The sequence below is a fragment of the Oncorhynchus nerka genome, linkage group LG23, assembly GCF_034236695.1.
Source record: "Oncorhynchus nerka isolate Pitt River linkage group LG23, Oner_Uvic_2.0, whole genome shotgun sequence".
Classification (NCBI taxonomy): domain Eukaryota; kingdom Metazoa; phylum Chordata; class Actinopteri; order Salmoniformes; family Salmonidae; genus Oncorhynchus; species Oncorhynchus nerka.
In genome coordinates, this window is record NC_088418.1 from 38757634 (window position 1) to 38768372 (window position 10739).

At 40.5% G+C, this 10739-nt stretch overlaps 1 protein-coding gene across 1 annotated transcript in view; it reads right to left on the bottom strand.

Annotated features, from left to right (window-relative positions):
* The window catches only part of st6gal1 (ST6 beta-galactosamide alpha-2,6-sialyltranferase 1), a 170594-nt gene that overhangs the window by 93107 nt on the left and 66748 nt on the right, over positions 1 to 10739 (bottom strand). The window lies entirely within an intron of this gene.

Genomic DNA, 10739 nt, shown 5'->3' on the forward strand with positions numbered 1-10739 from the left:
TGGATATCGTTATACATTATGCATACTTAGTTAATATTCCATTCCATTTGTCCTCGATTCCGGAACGTGAAGCCCCCTGACCCCAGCAGGGAGGACCAAGAAAAAGCGCTGGCTTAAGGCACTGTATGACTTCGTGTTGAGTAAAATTAAGATAACTCAAGTTAATATTTAAATTTAGTGTGACTGACATGAATTGGAGCATTAACTGGCTTCGTCTACACTCGGGTGGAACAGATATGCAATACATTTGTCAACAATGGTTGTGCCAATTAATTATATCACAATGGTTGAGAGTGCGTACACACTTGTAATGTAGCCTACATCCGTTGTTAAACTCTACTGATTGACAATGGGGGAGTGATCGGTCCTCGTTTTCCTGTAGTCCACAATCATCTCCTTTGTCTTGATCACATTGGGGAAGCAGGTAGCCTAGTGGTTAGAGCGTTGGACTAGTAACCGAAAGGTTGCAAGATTGAATCTCTGAGCTGACAAGGTAAAAATCTGTCATTCTGCCCCTGAACAAGGCAGTTAACCCACTGTTCCTAGGCTGTCATTGAAAATACAAATTTGTTGGTAACTTACTTGCCTAGTTAAATAAACAAAAGAATATGATTCAGGGAGAGGTCTCTGACCACCTCCCTATTGGCAGTCTTGTCGGTGATCACTGTTGCGTCATCGGCAAACTTAATGATGGTGTTGGTGTCTGGCCATGCAGTCATGAGTGAACAGGGAGGGGACTGAGCACACACCCCTGAGGGGCCCCCGTGTTGAGGATCAGCGTAGCTGATGTGTTGTTACCTACCCTTATTGAGTTTTGTGTCAAGAAGCAGTGTGCGGTTGTGTTTTGAAGGACGTACGGCTCTCGACGTTCGCCTCTCCCAAGTCTGTACGGGAGTTGCAGCGATGGGACAAGATGACTGTAACTACCAATTGGATATCACAAAAAGGGGCTTTAAAAAAAATTTGAAAACAATTCTATAAAAAGGTTTGTAATGACACAATTTCCAGTGTACAACATCTAAATAAAATGATGTATTGGTGTTTTTCAAGACTTTGTTTATGAGTTATGTGTGCCCACATACTGCAGAACAAGCCTGAAGTGATAGACTAGATATAAAATAGTAAATGTAAATCTTGGACATTCAAATTAGTTTGGCTAATTAAGGCAAAAACTAAAGTAGGGTGGTTGGTTGGGGTGGGTGGGTGCAATCCAAAGCTTGCAAGTTGGAATCTTATCACAGACAACTTTAGCCTTTTAGATAATTAGCAACTTTTTTACTACTTACTGTTTTTTGTTTAGTTTGCAACTACTTAGCATGTTAGCTAACCCGTTTAGCTAACCCTTCCTCTAACCTTAACCTAACTCCTAAACTTAACCCTAACCTTCACCAAGTGAAATCACACAAAGAAACGTGTCTGAGCACTTCTATAGTATGACATTAAAATCAAACAGAGATTTGGCAAAAAATAAAAAATAAACTTTCCTTTAAGTATATAGTACTTTCAAAAAAAGATTTAATTTGAATGTCCACAAAATATACTTAAGGATACATTCAAAAAAGTATGTAAAAAATATAGCCGCGAGCAGCAATGAACGGGGTTCACAGGATGACAGAAAGGACACAAGATGAGTTGGATAACAAAGCAGGCACTCTATCACGTAGGAACTACACTACATGACCAAAAGTATGTGGACACCTGCTAGTCGAAAATCTCATTCCAAAATCATTGGCATTAATATGGAGCTGGTCCCACCTTTGCTGCTATAACATCCTCCATTCTTCTGGAAAGGCTTTCCGCTAGATGTTGGAACATTGCTGCAGGGACTTCCATTCAGCGACAAGAGCATTAGTGAGGTCGGGCACTGATGTTGGGCGATTAGGCCTGGCTCTCAGTCAGCATTTCAATTCATCCCAAAGGTCTTTGATGGGGTTGAGGTTAGGGCTCTGTGCATGCCAGTAAAGTTCTTCCACCCTGATCTCGTCAAACCATTTCTGTATGGACCTCGCTTTGTGCACGGGGGCATTTTCATGCTGAAACAGGAAAGGGCACCACTCCGGCTTGTGTGCAGCTGCTCGGCAATGGAAACCCATTTCATGAAGCTCCCGACAAACAGTTCTCGTGCTGTCGTTGCTTCCAGAGGTAGTTTGGAATTCGGAAGTGAGTGTTGCACCCAAGGACAGGTGATTTTTTTACACGCTTCAGCACTAAGGGGTCCCGTTCTGTGGCCTACCACTTTGCGATTGAGCCGTTATTGCTCCTAGACGTTTTCACTTCACATTAACAGCACTTATGGTTGACCGGGCAGCTCTAGCAGGGCAGAAATTTGACGAACTGACTTGTTGGAAAGGTGGAGTCTTATGACGGTGCCACGTTGAAAGTCACTGAGCTCTTCAGTAAGGCCATTCTACTGCCAATGTTTGTATATGGAGCTTGCATAGCTGTGTGGTCGATTTTATACACATGTCAGCAATGGGTGTGGCTGAAATAGCCGAATCCACTCATTTGAAGGGGTGTGCAAATACAATATATATACAAAAGTATCTTCCTTTACGTGCAATCGGTGAATGCATTACCATGTTTATCACTCAATACAACAAGCATGACACAAGTGAAGATTGGTCTAGTACTGTAGGTTGGTTATCTTTGAATGCAGCAGGTAAATGTTACTATTATTATTAGTAGCAATTACTTAAAGGTCCATTGCAGCTGTTTTTATCTCAATATCAAATCATTTCTGGGTAACAATTAACCTCTTCAGTCGACCCTCTACTTTTTTGAACATTCTGTTAAAAATCGCGCAACATTTCAGCGCCCTGCTACTCATGCCAGGAATATAGTATATGCATTTGCTTAGTCTGTGTGGATAGAAAACACTCAGACGTTTAAAAAACTGGTTAAATCACTGCTGTGGCTTTACCAGAACGGCATTTACATCGAAAAGCACAGGAAAAACTGATCACTGAAAATGGGGAAAATATATCCATGCGCTACTTGAACCCATTGATAAACGTGAACCACAATTAATTGCCTGAGGTTGCAGTACCTACAGCTTCCACAGGGTGTCTAGAGTCTTGTCATTTCCCTTCGAGTTTTTTTCTTGGTCAAACACATACAGGACACCGTATCTAATCCGGTCTAGGACCGGATATTTTCGTTGAGTTTCTAGCCGGACATTTTTCCAGACGGACAGCTAATGATCTTTACATCGCCTCCTGATGAATTTTATCGCTTATTAACGTTTACTAATACCTAAAGTTGCATTACAAACGTATTTCGAAGTGTTTTGTGAAAGTTTATCGTCGACTTTTTGAATTTTAAAAAATGACGTTACGTTTTGAAACTATGTTTTTTTCGTTTATCACACAGTCTACATATAACGATATCTAGGCTTTATATGGACCGATTTAATCGAAATAAAGACCCAAATAGTGTTTATGGGACATCTAGGAGTGCCAACAAAGAAGATGGTGAAAGGTAATGAATGTTTTCTATTTTATTGTGCGGTTTGTGTAACGCCGAAATGCTAATTATTTTGTTTACGCCCCCTGTGGGTCTTTTGGGGTGTTGCATGCTATCAGATAATAGCTTCTCATGCTTTCGCCGAAAAGCATTTTAAAAATCTGACTTGTTGCCTGGATTCACAACGAGTGTAGCTTTAATTCGATACCCTGCATGTGTATTTTAATGAACTTTTGAGTTTTAACTAATACTATTAGCATTTAGCGTAGCGCATTTGCATTTCCAGAGCTCTAGTTGGGACGCAAGCGTCCCGAGTAGAAGCAACAGGTTAAATACCTTACTGTGATTGTTTTAAATTAAAATGGTCAAGAAATAAACAAAAATATCTTCTTAGCAAAGAGACAATTCTGAAGTAAGAATTTAGCTAGGACTGTCTGGGAGTGGTGTGGGTGGGGAGGGGAAAACTGAAAACTGGCTGTTATTGGCAGAGAGGTTTGGAACACTCTTTCTTATTAGTCTAAATAATTTACCGCCTGCTGATGTCACCAAGGCAGGCCAAAACTCCATCCCACAAAAACAGGCTGAAATGTCAGGTGGTATTTTTAAACAGCTCTTAAACTAAAAGGCATTATGATAATTTTCACAATTTTACAGTATTATTCCAGCCTCAGTGTGGAAATATACGGTGCCTTCGTAAAGTATTCAGACACTTGACTTTTTCCACATTTTGTTACATTAGACTTATTACAAAATTGTATTAAATAAAACAATTTCCTCAGCAATTTACACACAAAACCCCATAACGGCAAAGCGAAAAAAGGTTATTTAGAAACAAAAAACAGAATTACCTTATTTACATACGTATTCAGACCCTTTGCTTATGAGACTCGAAATTGAGCTCAGGTGAATTATGTTTCCATTGATCATCATTGAGATATTTCTACAACTTGATTGGAGTCCACCTGTGGTAAATTCAATTGATTGGACATGATTTGGAAAGGCACACACTTCAGTTGAAGGCATTCAGTTGTACAACTGACTAGGTATCCCCCTTTCCCTAGTGGCCAGGTGGAAGCCACTCCTCAGCAAAGACACATGACAGCCCGCTTGGAGTTTGCCAAAAGTTACCTAAAGACTCTCAGACCACAAGAAACAAGATTCTCTGGTCTGATGAAAGTCTTTGGCCTAAATGTCAACCGTCATGTCTGTAGGAAACCTACCACCATCCCTACGGGGAAGCATGATGGCAGCATCATGCTGTGGCGGTGTATTTCAGCAGCAGGAACTGGGAGTCTAGTCAGGACCGAGGGAAAGATGAATGGAGCAAAGTGTAGAGAGATCCTTGATGAAAACCTGCTCCAGAGAGCTCAGGACCTCAGACTGGGGCGAAGGTTCACCTTCCAACAGGACAACGACTCTAAGCACACAGCCAAGACAACGCAGGAGAGGCTTTGGGACAAGTCTTTGAATGTCCTTGAATGGCCCAGCCAGAGCCCGATCGAACATCTCTGGAGAGACCTGAAAATAGCCGTGCAGCAATGCTCCCCATCCAACCTGACAAAGCTTGAGAGGATCTGCAGAGAAGAATGGGAGAAACTCCACAAATACAGGTTTGCCAAGCTTGTAACGTCATACCCAAGAAGACACGAGGCTGTAATCGCTTCCAGAGGTGCTTCAACAAAGTGTTGAACAAACTGAATAAAGTGTCTGAATACTTATGTAAATGTCACTATTTCATTTTTTTCTTTTTTTAAAGGTTTGCTTTGTCATTATGGGGGTTGTGTGTAGATTGAGGGATTAAATATATATATTTTAGAATAACACTGTAAACCAACAAAATGTGGAAAAAGTAAAGGGGTACTTTCCGAAGGCACTGTATATAAAACATAGGGAAATCACGTTTTTGACTGCACTGGGCTTTTAAAGGTATTACGTTTATATACTAATTCTGGGGTCAATTTGACTAATGGTTTATGTTAAGGTTTGTGAAGTATTTTCGGCATTATTGTATTGGCAACAATGTAACCTTTATTTAACTACGCAAGTCAGTTTAAGAACAAATTATTATTTACAATGACGGCCTACCCCCACCAAACCTGGACAACACTGTGCCAGTTGTGCACCGCCCTATGGGACTCCCAATCAAAGTCAGAAAAAATGGCGCCGGAAGAAATGGCAGCAGTTTTTCGGGTACCCAACCCATTGTGCTATTGTGTTTTTTTGCATGTTATTTGTAACTTATTTTTTACATAATGTTTCTGCAACTGTATCTTACGGCAAAAAAACAGCTTCTGAATATCAGGACAGCGATCACTCACCTCAGATTAGATAAAGATTTTTTTGACAACAAGCAGGAAGCACAGGACATTCTCCAAACACCCAACAGGGCCGACATCCCCGTTATTTGCAAGAGGAAGCGACTCAGGTACAGAGGACAAAGAGCCGGATGCCTTGTGAAGACCCGGAGAAGGCGAGCGGGAAAGCTGCCATTACTGTCAATACTACTCGCCAACATGCAATCATTGGACAATAAATTAGATGAGGTACAATCACGAATATCCTACCAACGGGACATCAAAAACTGTAATATCCTATCTAGCGGGATATACACTACACCAGCAAGATAGAACAGCACACTCGGGTAAGACGAGGGGGGGAAGTCTGTGCATATTTGTAAACAACAGCTGGTGCAAGAAATCTAAGGAAGTCTCTAGATTTTGCCTGCCTGAAGTAGAGTGTATTGTGATAAATTGCAGGCCACACTACTTGCCTAGAGAGGTTTCAGCTATACTTTTCATGGCTGTTAATTTACCACCATTGACAGATGCTGGCACTAAGACTGCACTCAGTCAGCTGTATAAGGAAATAAGCAAACATGGAACCACTCACCCAGAGGCGGCACTCCTAGTGGCCGGAGACTTTAATGCAGGGAAACTTAAATCAGTTCTACCAAATTACACTACATGTTATAGCTGGGACCCTTTGGATGACAAATCAGAGGAAATTTTTCAAAAAGTAAGTGAATATTTAATCGTTATATGTGAATGTATGAAACCTGTGCCAGTGGAAAAATATTTTGATGTGGAGTGCCGTCCTCAACCAATCGGATGGCATGTTTTTGCTGTAATAGTTACTGTAAATCGCAAAGTGCAGTTCGATTAACAATAATTTAAGTTTTCAGCTGATATAAGACACTTATGTACCTAAATGTTTAGAATCCATAATATTTATGATTATTTACTTGAATTGCACGCCCTTCAGTTTCACCGGAAGTTGTCCCGCTAGCGGGACACCGATCCTTATATGCCACTCTGGGGTAGGGGGGCAGGATTTTGACGTCCGGATTAAAAGCATGTCCAAACTAAACTGCCTGTTACTCAGGTCCAGAAGCTAGGATATGCATGTAATTGTTAGATTTGGAAAGAAAACACTCTAACGTTTCTAAAACTAAAATGATGTGAGTATAACAGAAATGATATGGCAGGTGAAACCCTGAGGACAAACCATCCAAAAAAATAATAATTTCAGCCTGCCACTGTTTCCAATGACTGTCATGTTTATTATGAGGCAAAGTCATCCAGATTGTAGTTCCTAGGGCTTCCACTAGACGTCAACAGTCTTTAGAAAGAGTTTCAGGCTTGTTTTTGGAAAAATGTGCTGGAATCTGTAGTTTTTCTAAGTGGCTCCAATTTTGGCTTAGTGTTTTCATGCGTGTGGATGAGAGCGCGTAATTCGTTGTTTATCTCCGGTAAAGACTAACGATTCTCCGTCTTAAATTTGATTGTTTATTTACGTATTAGGGTACCTGTGGTTTGATTATAAACATTGTTTGACTTGTTTGGATTAGTTTATTGGTAACGTTTGGGATTCATTTTGTATGCATTTTGAAGGAGGGAAACCGGTGGATTATTGACTGAAGCGCACCAGTGAGTTTTTGGGGATACAAAGAAGGACATTATCGAACAAAAGGACCATTTGTGATGTAGCTGGGGCCTTTTGGAGTGCTAACAGAAGAAGATCTTCAAAGGTAAGGCATTTATTATATCTCTATTTCTGACTTTCGTGGCGCACCTACCTCGTTGAAATATGTTTTTCATGCTTTTGTATGCGGGGCGATGTCCTCAGATAATCACATGGTGTGCTTTCGCCGTAAAGCCTTTTTGAAATCTGACACAGCGGACGGATTAACAAGCAGTTAAGCTTTATTTTGATGTAAGACACTTGTATTTTCATGAATGTTAAATATTTCTATTTCTGTCATTTGAATTTTGCGCTCTGCAATTTCACCAGATGTTGGCCATAAGAAGTTAACACTTATTTTTCTTAACTGCATTGTTGGTTAACCTCTTCAACCTATGGGGGCGCTATGTCATAATTGGATAAAAAAAAACGTTCCCGTTTTAAGCGCAGTATTTTGTCACGAAAAGATGCTCGACTATATAATTGGCAGCTTTGGAAAGAAAACACTCTGACGTTTTCAAAACTGCAAAGATATTATCTGTGAGTGCCCCAGAAATGATTGCTACAGGCAAAACCAAGATGTAACCTCAAACAGGAAATGAGCTGAATTTCTGAAGCTCTGTTTTACTATCGTCTCCTTATATGGCTGTGAATGTGCTGTGAACGAGCTTATGCTCTCTTCCGTTCGTCCAAGATGTCTGCAGCATTGTGACGTATTTGTAGGCATATCATTGGAAGATTGGCCATAAGAGACTACATTTGCCAGGGGTCCGTCCGGTGTCCTTTGTCTAAGTTGGTGCGTAATTCCCAGTGGCAATCATTTTACCATGCAATAACAGAGGGAGAAGCACACTTCCAGGAACGATACATCATTGAAGAGATATGTGAAAAACACCTTGAGGATTGGTTCTAAACAACGTTTGCCATGTTTCAGTCGATATTATGGAGTTAATTTGGAAAAAAGTTCGGCGTTTGGATAACTGAATTTTCGTTTTTTTTTGGTAGCCAAACGTGACGCACCAAACGGACCGATTTCTCCTCCACAAAAAATCTTTCAGGAAAAACGGAACATTTGCTATCTAACTGAGAGTCTCCTCATTGAAAACATCTGAAGTTCTTCAAAGGTAAATGATTTATTGAATGTTTTTGCTGGTTTTTGTGAAAATGTTGCCTGGTGATGCTAACGCTAAATGCTAATGCTAAATGCTAATGCTAACGCTAAATGCTAAATGCTAGTTTTGCTATGGTAGAGAAGCATATTTTTGAAAATCTGAAATGACAGTGTTGTTAACAAAAGGCTAAGCATGAGAGCTAGCATATTGATTTCATTTCATTTGCGATTTTCATGAATAGTTAACGTTGCGTTATGGTAATGGGCTTGAGGCTGTAGTCATGATCCCGGATCCGGGTTGGCTCGACGCAAGAAGTTAAGGGCTTGTAAAGGAAGTACTTCACTGTAAGGTCTACATCTGTTGTATTCGGCGCATGTGACAAGTTGTGCTGTGACAAGGTAGGGGTGGTATACAGAAGATAGCCCTATTTGGTAAAATACCAAGTCCATATTATTGTCACGTTCTGACCTTATTTCTGTTATTATATCTTTGTTTTAGTATGGTCAGGGCGTGAGTTGGGTGGGTTGTCTGTTAGTTTTTCTATATTTTGGGATTTCTGTGTTCGGCCTAGTATGGTTCTCAATCAGCGGCAGCTGTCAATCGTTGTCCCTGATTGAGAATCATACTTAGGTAGCCTGGTTTCACTTTTGAGTTGTGGGTGTTTGTCTTCCGTGTTAGTGTTCGTACCACATGGGATTGTTTCGTTCATTTCACGTTTATTGTTTTGCATTTCGTAGTGTTCAGTTTATGTATTAAAATAAACATTATGGACACATACCACGCTGCAAATTGGTCCTCCGATCTGTCTCGCTACTCCTCCTCAGAAGAGGAGGAAGAGGTTGGTTACAATTATGGCAAGAACAGCTCAAATATGCAAAGAGAAACAACAGTCCATCATTACGTTAGGACATGAAGGTTATTAAACGGAAAATTTCAAGAACCTTGAAAGTTTCTTAAAGTGCAATTGCAAAAACCATCAAGTGCTATGATAAAACTGGCTCTCATGAGGACCATCACAGGAAAGGAAGACCCAGAGTTACCCCTGCTGCAGAGGATAAGTTCATTAGAGTTAACTGCACCTCAGATTGCAGCCCAAATAAATGCTTCACAGAGTTCAAGTAACAGACACATCTCAACATCAACTGTTATGGTGGAAGAATTACTTGGCCACGTGGCCAAAGACAAAGAGCTTCTGAGAGTGACCACAGTTTTTGGTCCGACCTGTTCTATTTGTTTCTTTCAGAAAAAGCTGTGTGGAGAAAAGAGAAGAGGCTAGTTTGAGCACCAGTGACAGCAGAAAGGAGTAACAAAACTGGCGGTTTCACTTGTTTGTACACTATGTTCCCATCATGATCTCACACACCTGGTAAACTGCCAAGTAGACTAAGATTATAAAAGCTGAGACCCAACTCTTGTTTGTTGGGCTCTTAACTTTGCATATTTTGATTGATTTTCAGCTCCAGATTTGCAAATCGTATATAATAAAATGTTGCTGTTTTGAAGAATCTGCAGTCTCTCTTCCTTTCTGATTAGAATTTCCACTACAATTCCTGGCGACAAGGATGGGATGGCTAGCTCCGCTTGCTGATCATTCCAGGGGACACCAAGGTTAACTGTGCACAGTGGCTACATTAGGCGTGGCTCAGGGAGCCCACACTCCACTTAAAGGAGCAGAAGTGACCCTTCTTGTACACGGCAGGGAGCGTCAGTGGACGGATACACCATCCCGAACAGGCAAAATAAATGAAGGGTGATTTTCTTTCAAACATCATAGAATATCCTGTTCTGGGAAATGTTCTGCACATTAGGTCTTTGTTGAAGCAAAGACAACCCTGTTTTATAACAGAGGTATTCCCGGGTACTAAATTAATATTAATTGATATGCCATGGTTTGCAATCGTCAGATGTAAAAGCATGAGCTACAGGATTCCAGGACAGGGTCCTGAGATAGAAGTAAGAAAATATTATTTTAGAAGGCCACAGTTTGACCCATGTAGCTGTTGGAGACTTGGATATACTTGGGAAATAATTGGTAATTGGTTACGTGCATAAAACACACAACATTTTGTAAAGGGGGAAATACTGTATGGGTACAGAATTGTAAATAAAAAATATTTTGATGGCAAAGAAACACTCCCTTTTGAGTTAAACCATGATCAATTTATTTTTGAGTTAACCCATAATTCATTTTAAGAAAGGAAGACT